This window comes from Canis aureus, unplaced genomic scaffold (genome assembly GCF_053574225.1).
Source record: "Canis aureus isolate CA01 unplaced genomic scaffold, VMU_Caureus_v.1.0 ptg000459l_RagTag, whole genome shotgun sequence".
NCBI classification, from domain to species: domain Eukaryota; kingdom Metazoa; phylum Chordata; class Mammalia; order Carnivora; family Canidae; genus Canis; species Canis aureus.
The window spans coordinates 3,187-24,934 of record NW_027554632.1 but is presented as its reverse complement, the minus strand read 5'-3'; the positions used below and the strand labels follow the sequence as shown (position 1 = coordinate 24,934).

Sequence of the window (21,748 nt, the reverse complement as noted above, 5' to 3'; positions counted from 1 at the left end):
TTCACAAATGTCTCTGATAAGCTACTCTGTTTGGAGGAGCTCCTTAGGCCACTGGGTTTGAAATTACTAGCGATTATTTTCCTCTAAGATCAAAATTCAGAACCAGACATTATTTTCTAAACAGCTAGCAAAATCAAGTTTAGGGAAGTGACAAAGCCAAATGATCTCATGGATATATTACTTATTTGGAGTATTCTTCCTAATTCTACAAGTGGGTTACAATACATGCAGAATAGTTATTCTAAAAATGAGAATACCTGTTTCCTATCTAATTCAAAAATGATGGCTATAATATAACACTTTAATACAAATTAGCCTGATAAAAAGGCAAATGAACATATCTGAACTTCCACTTTTTCTTATTAAAAACTTTTTAAAAATTAACGAAAAGAAACAGAATTAAGAAAATCAAATACTATCTTGCCAAACTGTGGAAGGAGCCTTGGTGTCCATCGAAAGATGAATGGATAAAGAAGCTGTGGTCTATGTATACAATGGAATATTACTCAGCCATTAGAAATGACAAATACCCACCATTTACTTCGATGTGGATGGAATTGGAGGGTATTATGCCGAGTGAAGTAAGTCAATCAGAGAAGGACAAACATTATATGGTTTCACTCATTCGGGGGATATAAAAAATAGTGAAAGGGATTATAGGAGAAAGGAGAGGAAATGAGTGGGAAATATCTGTGAGGGTGACAAAACATGAGAGACTCCTAACTCTGGGAAACGAACAAGGGGTAGTGGAAGGGGAGGTGGGCAGGGGGTTGGGGTGACTGGGTGATGGGCACTGAGGAGGGCATTTGGCGGGATGAGCACTGGGTATTATACTATTTGTTAGCAAATCAAACTGCAATAAAAATATACAAAAAAAGAAATAACATAAAAATGCAACAATGTTTTAAGAAAGAAAATGGTTCTCATAAATGTTGGTGAAAGACAAGAAAATAATTAGAAGCAATGTACCAATTATATATTCTTTATATGAGTTTCTGTATCACAAATTTGAGTTGACGCTCTGCAGCAGAGTTTTGCTTCTTAAGAACAAAGAATTTAATACATGGATTTTTGCCAGACCCAGCTGTTGCATCACAAGTTTGTAATACTGAACACCTGTTCAACCACTGTTTTTCTCCCAAAAATGTGTTTGATCATGCAGCTTGAAAGGAATGGCTTTTCACTTCTATTTACAAATCTCTCAGACTTTTTACACAGTACTTTAATTGTCTGCAACCATACTTAGGGCTCATGAAATTTACTAAATAACTTCACTATAGAGGTCATGAGGATCTCTATCCTTTTCAGCAAGCTTAATTGGAAAAAAAACAAGAAATTTTCCTCAAGCCTAACACACAAAAAAACTCTCACCTTACAATGGTACGCTGTTAAATAAAATGACTTAGAAAAATATGCAGTGAATTTTTTGTGGTTATTTCAGTTCAGCTTTCTGTTCTTCAGTCTATCAAGAACTGATGAACAATGCTTATTTTCTGTCTTGGATATTCTTCCAAGTTTTATATATGACATAAAACAGGTTCGTATTTCACATTCTGATTTTCCGGTCATATAAAGAAGAAACAAAGAATTATTAAGCTTGCAAAACATACCTCTTTCATGTACCATATTTTCTTTACCACTGAGAAGCTATCAAAAACTATTACCGACTTTCTCAAAAATGAAGGAAAATGTTATGTTTTCTAATTGAGGTCTAGTGGTGCGAGTGTCAATCCTCCTTACTATGAAGATGTCACATTCCATTTGTTTTATGTCTCTAACAACTATAATGCAGCTGCAGTACAAAATCAGATTATGAATCTTTATTTGTCTCAAGGATCCCCCAAGTCAGTACCTTAGTACTTTGCTGCCTAGCTCATTCACTGATATGTCGCTTTAAATATTCCTTTGCAAGAAAAGATGCAATGCATTCACTAGAACTGATTTTCACATCTCATTTCCTTTACAGGTCTGAAAATGTGTTCTAATACACCTGGTGTTAAAAATATAAAAAGTGGATAACATCTGTTTTGAACAGTTGACATTTCACCATATCCACTCCACATGGACTCAAACATAGTGTGCTTAGGCTTCATGATGCCTGACAGACGTGGTAGGGACCCTGACATAGCATAAGCTGTCTGAAGGCTTGGCTTATGCTTTCTTCCCATTTATGTTGCTCTTAGCTATATTTGACAGCTGATTTCTGCAGCATTTCTGTCAGTGTTCTTAATCCAGACAAAGAAATTCTTTATTTCAAAATGGTGCTAAATCCTATCATTCATAAGTTAATAAGCTTAAATGACTTGCAAAGCATCTTATGTGGAAATTCTTTCTTAGAAAATAAAACACAATCTTTCCTAGAAAGTTGAGTCATTAACTTACTTGAATGGGGCTGGGGTGGGGAGGAGGAGGGAAGAACAGACCAAAGTATCTGGCAAGATATCTTCTAGTTCCTTAATTTTACTGCAAGCTGGAAGCCCTGCATAGTCAGAAAATGTTTCCTGCCTCTACTCTCCTTCAGAATTTATAATCTCATTAGAAAACTATTTTAATTCAAGTAAAAACAACAGAATATCCAAACTGCTACTTGAAAATGCTAAATTGAGGGCACCTGGGTGGTTCAGTGGTTGAGCACCTGCCTTTGGCTCAGGTCATGATCCCAGGGTCCTGGGATGGAATCCCACATCAGGCTCCCCACAGGGGGCCTGCTTCTCCCTCTACCTATGTCTCTGCCTCTCTGTGTGTCTCTCATGAATAAATAAATAAAATATAAGAAAAAAGAAAATGCTAAATTGAATATAATTGAGTAGGATAAATTTTGGATGGTGATGTTCAATAAAACATGAGGCCCCAGAAGAGTTCCAGTACACATAACCTGTCTCCATGCATACAGACATTTACAAGTATCTTTATCCATATTATTTCAGCTAATCCAAAAGGCAGTTGATTGTAAAATGTGCAATTATATTTACATACCACCAAGGAAAACATTGCCCTTTAACCTATGATGCAATGTCAATTATAAAACATTTCCCTGAGCTACTATGTTTGTATCTCTACCATTAGGTCAAAGGTAACTTTACTTTCTCTAAGTGAAAGAACATTCTAGAAAGTCTCAACTATTTTGTTTAACCTCATTCTGTATTTTAACACTGGAAACAACTGCATAAATGTTATGCATTTATGTTAAGATTATTTAAAAAAGGCATACAAAATGTAATGTGTACCTACAGAGGGTTTGGCAAACAGTGCGAAATAATGTTGCTGAATTAATGAAGTTATCTGATTTGCCCAGAGATTAAATGAAATCACTGCTGACTTCTAATATAATATTAATTATATTAATATAATATGATTTTAACTTCTACTTTACTGTATTCGTGTATTGTCACAAAACTCTTTAAGGCAAAATGAAAATTTAAATGTAAGTGCTTAAGAAGTATAAATCCAGTCCATTTACTAATTATTAATACTACAACATGTTCCTCTCAGGCATCGTTATATATTTGAGAGCTATCTTTCACACTTACTTAAAGCCAATGGAAGTGATGGAAGATGCTGTATCTCCTTAGGTATAATATGTGGATGAAATAGGAATAAAAAATTATTCATCCCTCAAGTTACTATGTCCTAGGTTGAAAATGGAATCAAAACCAAAACCAAATCTTTTCTATTCCTGATTTGTGATTAATTTTTGGTAAAAGAATTGAAAAAACAAAGAGCCCAACAATTCATGGATTTGAATTATTAATTAGGTTTAGTGTGAAAAAGGATTACTCAATAAACTATAAAAACATTGTTGAAAGCTTACTAAAATAAATACAGCAAGACCCAAATGTCTTTGTGTGGTTTACACTGTAATTACTTCAGAGTATAAATGGTTCAAAATTTGAAAATTCAATTATATGCATTTCATTTTCATTTAATTTTGTGAATTTTGAAAAGCATGTGGTTGTTTCTTTTTAAATTTTAGTTTTTTAGTCTCTCATTGAGGATGGCAAATACTGTTGGAAACAAAACACTGAAGGTAAAATTTTAAAGTTTCCCAAACTGAACAAGTGTCAAAGAGAGTTAAATAATGACAATTCTAAATGATTTTTAAAGCTTCTTTTTTTTAAACATACTCTGTCATTTAGAGCAGTTTTTGGTTGATAGCAAAATTGAGCAGAAGGTACTGAGGTTTCCCATAATGTCTGATCCCGCACATGCACAGCCCCCCATTATCAACACAGTGGTACCCCATTGTATGACAAATCGAAGATTTGAAATATTTGAAATATTCTCTCAAAGTGGCACACTAAATGATATTTTTTTAAAGCTTGTAGCATTTACATTTTTGAGGTTCTCAAAGCTTAAAAGAGCCCTAAGACTTTAAGAAATCCCATATTTTCTGGAGCAATAGGGCTTTTCTTCACAAAGGAACTGTCCAGAAAAAGCTTCAAAATGAAAAGAAAACTGTAGAAACTTGTTTGTTGATGTGGGTGGCAGCTGTTTTGTGGTAGAACCATAGCACAGGATATGGGGTTAGAACTGGGTCATATCATACGCTCAGTTACCATTCTAGTTATGTGATCTTCAGCAAGTGTTTAAATAATCTGACAACTTACTTTCCTCAGAAGCAAAAATAATTGTGCAGTTAATTGAGATGCTATATGCAAAAAGCTATAGGTTACATACATAAAATTAATTATGGTGAAAACAGTAAAATGACAATCTAGTGTGAAAAGAGATAAGTACCATGGAATCTGCTTTACAACACAAATCTGGATGAAGAGTTGAGAGTCCTAGAAGGACACATACCTGGGAATGACCGTGTTAACTAAAGAAGAAAATCTCTGGCCAAATTAATATGTGGGACCACACTTCCTCTTTTTTTGGTTATCATCTGCTTATTTTTCTTATCATTTTAAGTTTTTATTTAAATTCCAGTTTGTTAACATAGTGTAATATTAGTTTCAAAACACAGTGATATTAGGTACTTCCATACAACACCAAGTGTTCATCATAGCAAGTGTATTCCTTAATCCCCATCGTATCATTTTATTTATTTTTTTCATCATGGTAAGTATATTCTTTAATCCTAATCCTCTATTTCCTCTATCCTCTCCACCCATCTTCCTTCTGGTAACTATCAGTTTGTATTCTATAGTTAAGAATCTGTTTCTTAGTCTGTCTCGGTCTCTCTCTTTTCTCCTTTATTTAAGCTCATTTATTGCTTAAATTCCACATATGAGTAAAATCATATGGTATTTGCCTTTCTCTGACTGACTTATTTCACTTAGCATGATACTCTCTAGCTCCATACATGTTATTACAAATGGCAAGGTTTTATTCTTTTTCATGGGTGAGTAATAGTCCAGTATATATATATATATGTGTGTGTGTGTGTGTGTGTGTGTGTACCACATCTTCTTTATCCACTCATCAATGGATACTTGGGCTATTTCTAATAGTTTAGCTATTGTAAATAATTCTGCTATAAACATAAGGGTGCATGTATCCCTTTGAATTAGTGTTTTTGTATTTTTTGGATAAATACCAGTATTGTAATTACTGGATTATAAAGGAGTTGTATTTTTAATTTTTTGAGGAAAAATATTTTCCAGTTTTACACAGTGGCTGCAGTTTTCATTCCCACCAACAGTGTAAGAGGGTTCCTTTTTCTTCACATCCTGACCAATACCTGTTGTTTCTTATGCTTTTAATGTTAGCCATCCAACAGGTATGAGGTTATATCTTATTGTAGTTTTGGTTTGCATTTCCCTGATGATGAGTAATATGGAGCATCTTTCCACATGTCTATTGGTCATCTGTGTCTTGGAAAAATGTCCATGTCTTCTGTCCATTTTTAAACTGGATTACTGTTTTGGAGGGTATTGAGTTGTATCATTTTTTTATACATTTTGTATACTAAACCTTTATAAGTTATATAATTTGCAAATATCTGCTCCTATTTAATAGATTGCCTTTTATTTTTGTTGATTTTTCCTTTGCTGTGCAGAAAATTTTTATTTTGATATAGTCCCAAAAGTTTATTTTTGTTTTTATTTTCCTTGCCTTAGGAGACATATCTAGAAAAATGTTGCTACAGCTGATGTCAGAGAGATTACTATGATTTTCTATCTCACATTTAGGTCTTTCATCCATTTTGAATTTGTTTTTGTATATGGTGTAAGAAAGTGGTCCAGTTTCATTTTTTTACATGTTTTTAGAATAGCTCAAATTAAAATTTTTGTTTCACTAACTTCATTCTCCTTTAACACTGGAAATTTAAATGCGTAAATAAATTATGAAATGGCCATACAACAAAATACTATACAGCTAAGGAAACTAGACAGGGTGTGGAAAGATATAGAGAGAATAAGAGAGGTATTCACAATTCATTGTTAAGGGAAAAACTCCAATCTAACTCTTAATCATGGTTATCCCCAAGTACTGAGATTACAGGTAATTTTTTTCCTTTGCTTTTGTTTTTAATTAAAAAAACACTTTTTACTTGTAGGAGAAAACTCATAAAACTCCTTGTTTTTATTTACATTCTAAATTTTACAGAGTGAGGATGTAACCTATGTTATGTAAAACTTCAGGTTTACAGCTCTTTGCAGGGGTGCCTTAAAAGACAACCCACCATTATTTGCATATCTTAGACTTGGGTTTCCCAAAACAACAGCCACTAGCTGCATATGGCTACTTAAATTTAATTTAAATAATTTAATTAACATAAAACTTAATATAATTAAAAATTCAATTCCTCATTCATACTAGTCATATTTCAAGGGCTCAATAGCCACAGGGGGCTTAATGGTTACCATATTTGAAGAGTACATTTCCATAATCACAGAAATTTCCATTAGATTGAGCTATCTTAAACCATAGATTGGGATCTGTATACACAATAAGATACGATTTTTCAATATTATGAATGTGCTTTCTTCTTTTTGCATTTCTGAGCACATGACCTCTTTCATACTCTATCCCTGAGGTATCCTTCTACCTTGGGAAGATAAGTTTTGTTCTATAAAGATGAAGGAGAGAGACCATACAATACTCATTTACCTTCTCATCATAGAAAATAGGATTTTTCAAAAAAACAAGAGCCTTGCAAATCCACCATCTTTGCCTGAAATCATGGTCTTCTCATGTTTTGTAAAGTTACCATTTCTTAGTTGTCAAAGTTAAAATACAAAAACAAAAACTCAAACTCTCTCTTGATCACCTTTGCATAGCCAATACCAATCACACACCAATATCTGATTCTACTTTGCAATTCTTTCTTTTTCTTTTTCTTTCTTTTTTTTTTTTTTTTAGAGAAAGAGAGTAGGGGAGAGGTAGAAGGAGATAGTGAGAGAATCTTAGGCAGGCTCCATGCCCAGCATGGTTGATCTCACAACTCTGAGATCATAACTTGAGCTGGAATCAAAAGATGCTCAACCACTTGAACCACCCAAGTGCCCCTGCAATTATTTCTGTACTGACTCTTCTCTTTGCCCACACTGCCACTGTGTCAGGTCAGATTCTAATTATTTTCACCCGAACCACTGCACAAGCCTAATTAATCACCTACTCATATTTTCTAATTAACCAATCTGCTCACATCACATCCTTATTTAAAATTCTTCAAATGTTTGTGTTGCCTAAATGATAGTGCATACAGAGGAGTGTAGTTCTTGGTAAGAGTAGTGAACAAGCAGGGATGCCTGGGTGGCTTAGTGGTTGAGCATCTGCCTTCTGATCGGGGGGTGATCCCAGGGTTCTGGGATTGAGTCCCACATTGGGGTCCCTGCATGGAGCCTGCTTCTCCCTCTGCCTATGTCTCTTTCTTCTCTCTGTGTCTCTCATTAATAAATAAATGAATTTTTTTTTAAAGAGTAGTGAACAAGCAGAGATCATGCATCTGCTCTTTCCTCAGGAGTGATAAGATGGGGGCTGAGGTTTCCTTGAGAAAAATTCAAAGACACTAAAGTGGTAGGAATAGATAATGCGCAGGGAAGATTCAATAGAAATGGAAAAGTAGGAGCTCTTTATGGAGGCTTGGATCCAATGTAGGACTTGGGGCCAGGGGCTAAAAGACAAGCATGATGGGTTGTGTTTAGTTTGAGTGTGGTTCAGTTTAGGTTGCTAGAATAGTCAGATATTCAGGACAGAAATCCTGGGCAGGAATGATGAAAATGAAAATACTGGTGTGTCTCTTACAGAATGTCTTATTACAGATAATAAGATAAATAGGCAAATTTGTAAATAGGCAAATTTGTAATTAAAATCCATGAGAATAAAGGACATAATTTACACATAACAGCACTATGTAGAACTGTTAATCTATATACAAAATGGTATCTCATCATAAAACAAAATTAAATTCTGTATTTAAGTTTATATTTTTGGTGATGATTGGGAATGAACCAGTATCCACAGCATCCTTCTCTGGGAAAAGTAAAGACTTTTAATATGTGTTTACCTGTTACTTTACACTACCTAATACATTTTTTTAAATTTTTTAAAAATTTTTTAAAATTTATTTATGATAGTCACAGAGAGAGAAAAAGAGGCAGAGACATAGGCAGAGGGAGAAGCAGGCTCCATGCACCGGGAGCCCGATGTGGGATTCGATCCCGGGTCTCCAGGATCGCGCCCTGGGCCAAAGGCAGGCGCCAAACCGCTGTGCCACCCAGGGATCCCAATACATTTTTTGAATCATCTAGTAATTTAGATTCAGATTGCTACTGTGATAATATTATCTGCCTTTATTTTATTTTATGTCATTAATTTTAAATTCTTTCTTAGAAATTTTCTAAAATTTGAGAGACATATTATCAACAAAAATTTATATTTACCTATAAATTCCAGTGAGTTATTTGCTTATTATTGTTTCTATAACAAATGCTATTCTCTTTTTTAAAGAATGTTTTGTTTTGCTGGAAAATAGTCTAAAGTTGTTGGGGTTTTGTTCCAGAAAAGGTTTATGGGGAATAAGCTTCCTGAGTCTTGACATTTCTGAAAGAAAAATGTCTTTATTCTGTCCTTACTCTATACTCACTTGAATGCTAGTTTTTATAGGATATAGAATTCCAGGATAAAAATACTTTCCTCTAAAGACAGTGAAGGATTTGTTCCATTTTCTTTTACAATTTATTGTGAATGATGTTAAGTCTAATACTGGTGTGATCCTTGTTCTTATGTAATTTTTTCCCTTCCTCTAATTTTCTGGAAATGTCCAATCTGAATTTATGTCAAGGTATAGATAACTGTCTTTGTTCTTCCTGCTTGGCACTAAGTGGATCTTTTCAATCTGAAGACTACAATCTTTAACTCTTCACTTTACAGAATCTTCCCTCCATTTTTTAAATGATGATTTTTCTTTATTTCAATTGCTCTCTTTCCTTTTGTGTATTTTCTTGTGCTATATTTTCAAACTTTCCCCCATCACCAGCCTACTTTCTTTTTACTTTTACTTTGCATTCTTATTTACTAGACTTTATCTTTCAGATAATTACTCAATCATATCTAGTATTTGTCTCTTCTATTAAATTTATTGTTTTGCCAAAACTATATATTTTTAAGATTTGTTTATGTATTTATTAGAGGGAGGAAAGGGCAGAGGGAGATGGAAAGGGAGGGAATCCTCAAGCAGATTCCCACTGAGCTTGGAACCTGACATGAGGCTTGATCCGAGGACTCTGAGATCATGACCTGAGCTGAAATCAAGAGCCAGATGTCCAACCAACTAAGCCACCCAGATGCCACACCAAATCTATATTTAATCTCCAAAAAGCCTTTGTTAATCTATGAACGTATCTTTTTTTTTAATATAACAGCCTTTTTGGGTATAGTATTCCCCTTGGGTCATTCCGAGGATATAAGTTTTTAAAATTTCATATTATATTCCTTATGTTATCTGTTTCCTCTGAAGTTAATTCTGCTTCTTAATACTGGCTTATCGATATCAAGGATATGTAGTGATATTTCCTTAGTGGACTCTTTCTTGATCCCTAAATGATCCCTAAATACTATCATTTACGTTTTACATTTAAAAAATTTTTGTGGACCTTAAAGAATAGGAATTATGTTATATATCTACTTCTGAAACTTGGTATTTTTGCTCAATATATTTATAAGATGTATTGATATTGATGAATACATTACTGAAATACATTTGTTTCTCACTACTGCGTTGTATGATCATAGTATCATCCTGTTGTTCATTTTCATGTAGGTTGACACTTGAGGTGTTTTTATCTTTATGTTTTATTACACTTATTTTGCTCTTATATAAAAAATAGCTCATTGACCAGTCTGTAATAGATTTCTTCTATTATCAATACACATCACAATTCACTTTTTACAAAAGATTATTTCTAGTCACAAATATTTACAATGATATTTAGAGTCATGTTAAATTTATTATAGGAGTAAAATCCTTTAGATTTTTTAAATCAAGCTGAAAAGAGATCTTTAAAGAAAATAATAAATTTACAAAAGAGCTAAAAGACTTCCAGTTCAGCCTTTTTTTTTGTCATGTAAAAATTTTATTTATGGGTTTTATATCCAGTATTTATTGAAAGCTAAGAAAAGTGGGATTCATGAAATAATTTTACTTTATTTTAATTATTTTAATTGATGCTAATCCTTGGTTCTTTGTATTTTACTTTTTCAAAGTAACAAAGAACTTAACGATCTTTCATTGTCATATTTCAAGCTATATAAATAAGATAGAAGTAATTTTATGTTTCTTAAAGTAGTAGGTATATACAGACAATTTTCTTATCACCCAAGAGATAAGAACAGTCAACTTTTCTTCCTCTTGACTTACCTGACATACCTGTTTCAATTGCACCAGCCAGGTAGAACACGGTAAGCGCTGCCACCTGAGCCTAGTTTCATTTGGCATTTAAAAACTAACCAGGAAAAGACATTGCTCAAAAATTATTTTGGCACAAACATTCAGTACTCTTTTCTGCTAGATAAATCAGACCAAAAATAAGTCGAAAGCAACTAGTGACCTGTGATGACATTATTCAATATAATATTAGAGATTCAAGAAGGGATTGATTTGTAGTCTGTTCTTACCTTAGCGTTTTGGATGCAGGGACAGAGGGCCCAAGCTGCGCTGGCCTTCACATCTGGATGAGGATTTTTCAGCAGGGACCATAGCAAACGAACTCCATCTAATCGATCAATTATTCTAATGTGAGACCAAAAACAGAAGTATAAACTGTAATTAGTATTTAGGAATGAAACTTAAGTGGCCTATCTATCCACACAACTCTAATTATTTTTCTCCTTGTGACATTTGGCTTAGATTTTTTTTTTTTCAAAACTAACAACAGCCGGGGAGTCTGGGTGGCTCAGTGGGTTAAGCAGCCAAATCTTGGTTTCAGCTTGGTTTTAATCTCAGGGTCCTGAGTTCAGGCCCCATGTTGGGCTCCACCCTGGATGTGGAGCCTACTTAAAAAAAAACTTTAACAGCAGGAATAGAATGTGCTACTAAACTGTAAGCTCTCTGATTTCAGTTTTAAATTCATGATACAGAAAGCAAGCTCTGGGATAATTATGATTCACACAAATGTAAAATCAAGCCATGTAATTTTTTAATGAGTTGTACACAGACTGTTACCTAAATGTCAAAATACTAGTTCCTTTATATAGTAACATCTATATACTTTCCAAAACAAATATTTATGCCTGAAAACTGTGAAGTTACCTTTTTTATTTGGTCTACCCTTAATTGACTTACCTTACTATATGACATATTTTAAACTCTGCCAGTCCTAATCATTACACCACAGTGCACCCTTTGTTAGGCATGGATAACACGTAACTTGTTTTCCATGTGCTCCCTTCTCAGCAAGACTAACATTGCAGACTGTGTTATAATTACTTAAACACACTGTAATCAAAATATCTTCATGACTAGCTGAAAAATGAATTATCATCAGAGTCATCTCTACACCATCTGTCTTCTGTTTATATATCAATCAGTCCAGGGAGCATAACCTTGCATTAAGGTCCATTGAGTACACTTGCAGTTGAGAAGATGGCCAAACAAAACTTAATATCCTTTACAAACATGGCTTTGTTCAGAAAGATATGTTAAACTCAAAACAGATGAAAAAAGATAAAGAACATCAAAACTCCTTTGATTTTTAATCTTGAGTAAAACACATGTAGTATTTAGCCACAGACAGAATAAATACTACTAGTTTAGAAGACCATTCAAATTATCTCTTGAAAACTGACATAAAGACAACTACATATCATATTGGAGATGAGTTGGCCAGGAAAAAAAAATTATTTCAACTGGTCCAAATATGATACCAGGCTTGCATAACCTTATAAAATAGCTGGCAATGCAAACAGCCTGTAGTAAGATACAAATTGTCTCTTTAGAAAATGACTTTTAATAAGAAAGAAGCACACTGAGAAAGTATTTTAACACAAAGTTTAACTAAATAGCTTTCCAAACTGTAAAGCTCTCTGTCGATATCATGCTGAGAGAAAAAGTTTTATTTCTCAACTGATGGAAAATGTAAAGAAAGATACCAAGCACTTCATAATGAATGATTTACTTTACAAAATTAAACAATCTTACTGCCTTACATATGCCACTGAAAGCATAATTGATACTAATCCTTGGGTCTATTTTTTTCACATGCAATTAATTTCTCAGTGAACAATAGGTCTGTCCTACCCTCTTGCAAATGTAGCAGTAAAATTTGCATTGGTAATATTTAACTGGACAGTGCTGGACATAACTTGACATTAGAGCAGAAATCATTTGCATGGCACATCTTTTCAGGTTTCTTTTAAAGGGATAATTCGGTGTGTTCTGGACTCCCACCCCTCTGACAAAATTTCACAATTAGCTATAAAAATTCACTATTAATTATAAAACTACATCTATTGTCCCTAATCATCACCCAAAACCTTAGGCAATTAATTCATTAGCTGCTTAGTTGTAACAGATGAGGATTGTGGCTTCATCACTGGTGCCTTAGAAGACTCAGCACAGGGGATCCCTGGGTGGTGCAGCGGTTTGGCACCTGCCTTTGGCCCAGGGTGCAATTCTGGAGACCCAGGATCAAATCCCACGTCAGGCTCCCGGTGCATGGAGCCTGCTTCTCCCTCTGCCTGTGTCTCTGCCTCTCTCTCTCTCTCTGTATGACTATCATAAATTAAAAAAAAAAGAAGACTCAGCACAGCACAGAGTAATAACCTTAGATGAGGGGAAACGTGATTGACACACATTTGCAAGCACAGGAACTAACAAAGTCAGGCGGTAGCAGACTATAGGATTTAACTGGCCCTCCCAACTCCCTCATTCTCTGTATCAAGTTATTTACTGCTGATTTTTACTTCACAATAAGTCAAGTATCAGGGCGCCTGGATGGCTCAATTGGATGAGTGTCTGACTCTTGATTTTGGCTCAGGTCAAGATCTCAGGGTGATAAGATTGAGCCCAGGTCAGACCCACACTCAGCACAGTGTCTGTGAGTCTGCCTGAGATCTCCTCCCCCTTTGTCCCTCCCCCTGCCCCCCTGCACATGGTCTATCTCAAATAAATAAAATCTTAAAAAAAGCGCCAAGTATGTGCCCTTACTTCCCCCTTCCACCTGCCAGCGCCCTAATTCTGATCTTTACCACATCATATCAGGATGGCTATTGTAGCTGCACCCTTGGTTTGGGGTCTTCAATTTCTCTCAATTCTATCCATCCTATAATTCCTGTGAAATTGATCTTCCTAAAGGAACTTTTGGAGCTTCTGTAGTGGCTCCTTGAGAGCAGGTCCCCAGGTTTATTCAGTCTGTTCATCACACCACCTCGCACATTTAATCAATGCCTGCAATTCCCGGAGAAACTTTCCAATGGCTTCCCATTACCCCTGTGGTATTAAAACCCTGATTCCTGAACTCAGTAGTTATCATTTTCAATAAGCTGATTTATTCTTCCCAATTTCCTATATTTGGGCATTTGCTTATAAAACTCTTGTGCCATCCACGAAACACTAAGTGCTAAGCATACAGAAATAACATATACAGTCAACTCTCGTTACTTGGGGGGTAGTTATGTTCTATAAAGTCATTGCAAACAGGGAATTAATCAACACTGAACCATTGCTCCTGGTTCTCCCAGGGAGAAATACAATTGTCCCTGAGAGCCTCTGTTCAGAACATTTTTGTCAAATGATCTATAACCATGTTCTATGTGTGTTTCTGTTTAAAGCACCTTGTTTAATATATATTGTTGATTCATTAACATTGAACCAGCCCGGGATCCCTGGGTGGCGCAGTGGTTTGGCGCCTGCCTTTGGCCCAGGGCGCGATCCTGGAGACCCGGAATCGAATCCCACGTCGGGCTCCCGGTGCATGGAGCCTGCTTCTCCCTCTGCCTGTGTCTCTGCCTCTCTCTCTCTGTGACTATCATAAATAAATAAAAAAAGAAAAAAAAATTAAAAAAAAAAAAAAAAAAACATTGAACCAGCCCATGGCCAGCAGCACTGCCATTCATCCTGAGCAAAGCTTCCTAACACCTGTAGTTTCTGTGTAAGGCATGTTATAATCTTCTTGCGCTTGGGAACATTAGACCAGACGGCTCTTTCCCTCTGCTTAGGGACCATGTTAAGCAGCAACATAACCAACTCAAAACACAAAAATGTGAAGCATGTGGCATGACACAGGTTGTAAAAAAAGATGCTTGTTTACAGTAGAAGAGCTGAAACAAGAAGACAGAGCCTGGCCCTCTGTTCAGTATCGGCTGAACAGGTGCATGAGGTGACTTAAACTGTTCCTGCTCTGTGCATGTCTGTGAATGACAGCAAAAGTGCTGTACTGCTTTGGAGGTTACAAATAAATTTTAGCAGGGATGTGAAGTCACAAACATGGAATCTACAAATAGGATTTTAACTGTCCTTCAGGAAAGTACAGTCTAGTGAGGGAGATAAACCGTTATAATCCATTATGATAAATACAGTAGATGGGTGCATGGGGTTCCATATGAACACAAAGAGGACACAATAGTTTACTGACAGGCTACAGAAAGTCTCTCAACTGTGAGCCTTTCCCTATACCAGATCCAAAACAAGATAGTCTTTGCTCCATGAATCTAAAATCTCTCCCAACACAAATACATTCATTTCTAACCTCATTCTTTCAAAGTACATGTTCAAGTTCTAAATCTAACCATTGGAATAATCTTCCATTTGAAAGTCGAAGGTGCGTTTTCATAAAATTTCTTTGAACTTTATCGCTTTTTGCATATACAGCAATGGGTTTATAGGTAGCATTAGTTTACACCCACAGGCCATTGCAAATGGGTTTATCTCCTTTTGTATAGTTTTTTAAATCTGATTAGCAGCTTGTTCTGAATTCGTTTTCAGTAGTAAGTAAGCTCTTCTCATTTTGATTATCAATTGAATTTTACATTAATTCTTTGACATTATAAACACAAAACTGAATTGTGTTTTCAAAATCTTCAACTTTATCGTAGAAGTCAAACTGTGTGGCTGGCAAAATAATAGTTCTAGAAAGATGAATACATATTCATACTCTATTAAACAAACCCAAACAAACTAAAAATGATGTAGCTGCTTGTTATGTTTCTTAGGGGTTTTTGTTGTTGTTGTTATGGTAACATTTGCCAAGATTGTTAAGAAGGTTGGCTGGCTTGCCTGCCCACTGAGGACATGTATATCAACAAAAGTGAAGTGTCTGTGCCCACAGAGTAGGCATAGCCAAGGTTGTAGAGTTTCTTTCTGGCAATGTCAACAGAACTATATTGAAACCATAATTTTACATGATTTCTAAAAATCTCACAATTTTCACTGAAAAGTACACTGGTAAATATTATTATCTCGTGATGGCTCACAATAAAGGTGGTTGACCTGAGAGAACATGTTATTCTTACACCTTGTTAGAGGATGCAACTGAAATCTATAGATTTTAAAATCAAGTTGGCAACTCAGTAAAAATGGAAACATGAAAAGGATGTCAGAATTAAGTGGTCAGGGACACCTGGGTGGCACAGTGTTTGAGCATCTGCCTTTGGCTCAGATAGTGACCCCAGAGTCCTGGGATCGAGTCCCATATTGGATTCCTCGCAGGGAGCCTACTTCTCCCTCTGCCTGTGTCTCTGCCTCTCTCTATCTCTCATGAATAAATAAATAAAACCTTAAAAAAAAAGAATTAAATGGTCACCGATGAAAAGCTACAATTAGAAAAGAATTTTACTTTTTTATAATGATTCTCAATGTTTTTATGTTTATCTCTCTAAATATTAGAGATTCTACGGGAGACCAAATTTGAAGAAAAAAAGTGAACATGACAAACTCTGGAAAGTTATGTCCCAGAATTTCTTGGCCCTGGTAGTATAGAATGATAACCTATCCTTTTATAGTTGTGTAAACAATATGATTAGAAAAGTCCCAGAAACATTTTCTCAGGGGAAAAAAAAATCATTCTTACAGTAAATATTAAGAGAGTGCCCACTAGGTGCCAGGTAATTTTTGAGGCACTGGGGATATTTCCACCTTGAAAGCAAACTGAAATCCCTGCTCTCATGGAGCTAATATTCTTTTGGGAAAAGACACAGAATAAAAGAGCAACCTGGCACATTATATGAACTATTAAAGTGACTGGAAAAAAAATAAACCAGAGAAGTGTGGTGGGATAGACGAGTGGCGGGGGGGCGGTGCAAGGAGGCTGTCCATGCAACAGTAACATGCGGCAGTACCCCTGCAGGGGTGAGAGAAGCTAGCACAGGGCTACAGAAAACAGTGTTCTGGTACCTAGTGCAGTCCCTGGCATGAAGAACTAGTCATTTTCAGTAAACACTAAATGAAAGTTACTCAGTAGTTGTTACATGCATACAATATTAATATTGGATCCTAGAGAACATATACTCCAACACTTTTATTACCCAATGAGAAAGCAGAAGTAGAGTGCCTAACCAACTCTGTATGATATGTGGTATGTTGGTTGGATATGCAAATAAAACATAATTTATTTTTTCTTTCTTCCCTGGAAAAAAAAAAAGCATGATTTAGATGAGTGTGTGAAAAGCAGCTGAGGCATGGCTTGCCCAAAAGAGAGAGCAAAATGGACCAACACAAATATTAATACTTATGGTTACCACAATGACAAGACACCCATTCCATTCACTACCCCTTCTGTTTTATAATCTGCCTTTTTAATTCAATATATGTAATGGAGCTTCTGTGTCAATGAATGCAAATGAACGTAGATTCATAGTAATCATTTTAATGACAAGTATTGCTATATTGATGTACCATAATATAGTTAACTGATCCTTTATTAATTGAAATTAGGTTCTTTCTGGTTTTGCAAAATAATAAAAATAACATTGCAAAGGCCATCCTTGCATTCTTTTGCAATGCACTGATTATTTTCTAAGGACACATACTGAGAAATGGAATTGCTCAGTAAAGATTTTGTATATTTTAATTTTTAATACACAATAGCAGACTATTCTCCATAAAAGTTATGTCAATTTGATTCCACATACACAGATCATAAGACTACCAGCCACCAGCAACAGCAACTATCTTAATTTTGTCTCTACATGCAAAAACTTTAATTTTTCACCTTAATTCTTTTTCTCCTTCATTATGGAATATTTCAAACATACTTAGTTTTTAATGGTAAATAAACATGAATAACACACAACTTTCAAAACCTCATTGCCAGTGTCATCTATCAGTATAAATGTGTGTTTATTTTTTCTAAACCATTTGTAAGTGAATTAGAGAAATAATATAATTCGCAGCTAAAATTTCAAGAAGGTCCTATCCTAACAACATCTTCCCTACCTTAAAGTTTTAGCATCTATTAATTATCCTTGCCTAAAATAATTATTTTATTGGGAGTTAGAGTAAACAAAATTAAAAAAACCACTACATTCATTGACTGAATTCTTTAATAAAGAGAGCTTCCTCTCATCACCTAGGGGCTCAGTTATCCTACAGAAAAGCAGAGTAAGTTTAATCTATTCCCTTTAACCACTAATTTGTTGAGTAAGAAGTTACTATACTGGTTATTTCCAGTGGAAGAGGAAATTTTTCTTCTCTTTCATTTTCATTCTTCCTCAGTATTTAAAATCCTGTGTAATTAGATCTATCAATTATTTTCTTTATGATTTTGATCTTTTACTTATGCTTAGAATAGCCATCCACACCCCCAGATAGTAAAACTTGAATATTTCTTTTGTTCTCTTATAATATACTTTGCTGGGCAGCCCTGGTGGCTCAGTGGTTTAGTGCCGCCTGCAGCCCAGGGTGTGATCCTGGAGACCCTGGATCGAGTCCCACATCGGGCTCTCAGAATGGAGCCTGCTTCTCTCTCTGCCTGTGTCTCTGCCTCTCTCTCTCCTCTCTGTGTATTCTCATGAATAAATAAATAAAAATCTTAAAAAAATATATACTTTGCTTATACTTAAATATGTTAATTACCTGAATTGTCTATAAGAAGGAAGTAGAGATCCAGCTTTTTTATGGTCATTCTGTGATAGTATACTAAAATTTAAAAAAATATTAAGTATGGTGGATCTGTTTCCTCAGGCAATGGACATAAAAGCAAAACTGAATATTGCAACTACATCAAACTAAAAAGCTTTTGTACAACAAAGGGAACTATCAATAAAATAAAAAGACAACCTACTAAATAAGAAAAAACCACGTCTGATAAGGGATTAATAACAAAATATTTAAAGAATACAATTCAGGGATCCCTGGGTGGCGCAGCGGTTTGGCGCCTGCCTTTGGCCCAGGGCGCGATCCTGGAGATCCGGGATCGAATCCCGCATCGGGCTCCCGGTGCATGGAGCCTGCTTCTCCCTCTGCCTGTCTCTCTTTCTCTCCCTCTCTCTGTGACTATCATAAATAAATTAAAAAAAATTTTAAAAAAAAGAATACAATTCAACACTGAAGCCCACAAATAATCTGATTAAAAATAGGCACAGTACCTGAAAAAGGATATTTCCAAAGATATCCGGATGGCCAAGAGACACATGAAAAGATTTTCAACATCACCTACCACCAGAGAGATGCAAGTCGAAACCACAATGACATGTAACCTCATATCAGTCATAATATCCTAAATTTTGATATGTAGTTATATAGTTATATATAGATATATTTATTTAGCCTATCTAATTTATTCCATTTATCTGTCCATACTTGCACGATTCTTGTTTTCTTTTCTTTTCTTTTCTTTTCTTTTTTTTTAGAGAAGGAGAGAGCAGGGGTACGAGCAGAGAAAGAGGGAGAGAGAGAATCTTAAGTAGGCTCCATACCCAGTGAGAAGCCCAACATGGGGCTCAGCCTCATAACCCTGAGATCATGACCTGAAGTGAAATCAAGAGTCAGACATTTAACCCACTGAGCCACCTAGGTGCTCCTAATTGTTTGTTTTTAATAGTATGGGTAGGAGCTCTAAAGACTGAACAATAATCTGCCAATTGGATACCCTTTAATTGTATAAAATAATTTGTTGTTGCCTGATTAAGAGGCATTTATATAATTTGACTTAGATTATGTATTTTTCAAAAATGTTTATAATTGGTTTCAAAAGAAAGAAAATTCTGCAACCAGAGACACGAAAACTATTGTAAAAAAGACCAAGTGGAAAAGCTAGACTTGAAAACTGCAGTATGAGAAAGGAAGAATTTATTAGATGGGCTTAACAACAAACTGAAATTAGTAGAGAAAGGAATATATGAATTTAAAGAAAAGGCATCCAAACTGAAACATAAGGAGAAAAAATGAAAAAATAAGAGTTCAATGTCTGTGGAATATTATTAAATAAAACAGCATGTGCAAATTGGAATTTCAGGAAAAAAAGAGGGAAAGAGAGAATGAGACCAAAGAATATATGCAAAGACAATGACTGAAGTCTTTCTAAAATTGATGGAAGACATTAATCCATAGGTCTGAGAAGCTCAGTGAACCCTAAACAGAAAAAAATACAAAGAAAACTACACCTTAAGCATTTCATAATCAAACTACTGAAATCCAAAGCTAAGAAGCAGGTCTTAAAGCCAGCTAAAGAAAAGACACATCGGGTATAGGGAATTAAAATAAAAACAAAATCTGACTTCTCACAATAAACAATGAAAACAAAAAGACAAGAAAATGGCATTTATAATGTGCTGGAATAAAAATGCTGTTCATCTAGACTTCTAAACCAAGTAAAAATATCTTTCAAAAATAATGATACAGCCCCTTCCCTGTGCCCCCGGAATAATTCAGCCCCAAAATCATTATATGTGGGAGAACAATGTAGGGACCACAGTAGAAGGTAAAGTGCTTTAGTGGCCCTGCATGGGGTATTAAAGCCCAAGAAGATGAAGAAGGAATCTCTACATGCAGGATAAAGCAGGAATGTGGTATCCAGTTCTAAATCAGAGCAGCCCCTAGGAGTACAACTCAAGTGGGGAGGTGGAACCCTTGCAAAAAGAGAGCCCCTCGAGAATCAGCCTGTTGTGTAATGATGAGCCTGAACAGGGTGCGAAGTCTGGCTCGGGAAATAAGAGACTAAGCAGTATGAAGAGTGAAAGGGAAAGGTGGTCCAGCATGGGGTACCAGAGCTTGAATAGGATAAAGACAGCATAGCATGCAGGCACCTGGGCATTCTGGCATGTTGAATCAGAGCCAAAGCAGAATGAGAACAGCATCTGCAAAGGGGACAGGATAGGGGTGAACATGGAGGACAGGTTATATACAGGGAGGGAAGTCTGATAAGTATAGATGGGAATCAGTTTCTTATTGTCAATGGAAGAAATTACAAATACTGACAGAAAACTAGAAACAAATTTATAACTGTAGTGAACAATTTTAGCACCTCTTTCTCAGGGGTAATAGAATAGGAAAAAAAATTGTAAAGATACAGAAGACTGAACAACACACTTAACCAACATGACCTAATCAACATTTTAAAAACACTACAACTGCAGAATGCACATGCAAAATCCCATGCAAAGAGAATATTTACAAAAATGGACCACATGGCCAGACCATAAAGCTAAATGTGGAAAAGTTAAAATCTCAGTGAATATCATCTCTGACATGGTCTTAAATTACAAATCAAGCATGATATGGTTTCTGGAAAATACTCAAATTTTTGGAAATTAAGCAACACCTGTAAATAACCCTTGGGCCAAAGGGAAGTCACAAAGAAATTCAGGAAATATTTTGAATCAAACAAAAAGAAACCGTATTTGTGGGATGTGCTAAAATGGTACTGAGAGGGAAATATATAATAGCTTTAAATGCCCACAGTGGCAAAGAATGGACCTGTAATGTAAACTATCACAGCTTTTACTTCAAGAGAGCAGAAAAAGCAAAAACTTAAACCTGAGATGAGTAAAATAAAATAATAAAAAGAAGATGAATAATACTGATAATCCACTAAAGTAACAGTTGACAAACTTCTTATGAAAGGAGACAACAGTGAGTATTGTAGGCTTTGGAGGCAGCATATGATCTCTGTTGCATAGTCTTTGTTTTGTAAATATTTAACATGTAAAAACCATTTTTAACTCACATGTTATTAAAAATGGTCCTTGAGCTGCATCAGGGACTGATAAAAAAAGAGACACAAAAAGAGAGAGAACACATATTACTATCATTACAGAACGTACAACTGATAAAACGATAAAAATAATACAAGGACATTATAAATAACTTTGTGCCAATTAACTGAACTTAAATGAAAACAAATATATTGAGAGAAACAAATGACAT

The 21,748-nt window shown here is 35.2% G+C and overlaps 1 long non-coding RNA gene across 1 annotated transcript; it reads right to left on the bottom strand.

The window, feature by feature from the left end:
- Positions 1-1,084: 1,084 nt before the first annotated feature.
- LOC144310140 (uncharacterized) lies at positions 1,085-14,399 on the bottom strand. The gene is made up of 3 exons (XR_013375840.1): positions 14,221-14,399; positions 11,065-11,179; positions 1,085-1,553 (listed from the first exon to the last, which is right to left on the bottom strand). It is a non-coding gene; the product is annotated as an uncharacterized LOC144310140 (long non-coding RNA).
- Between the last annotated feature and the right edge of the window lie 7,349 nt (positions 14,400-21,748).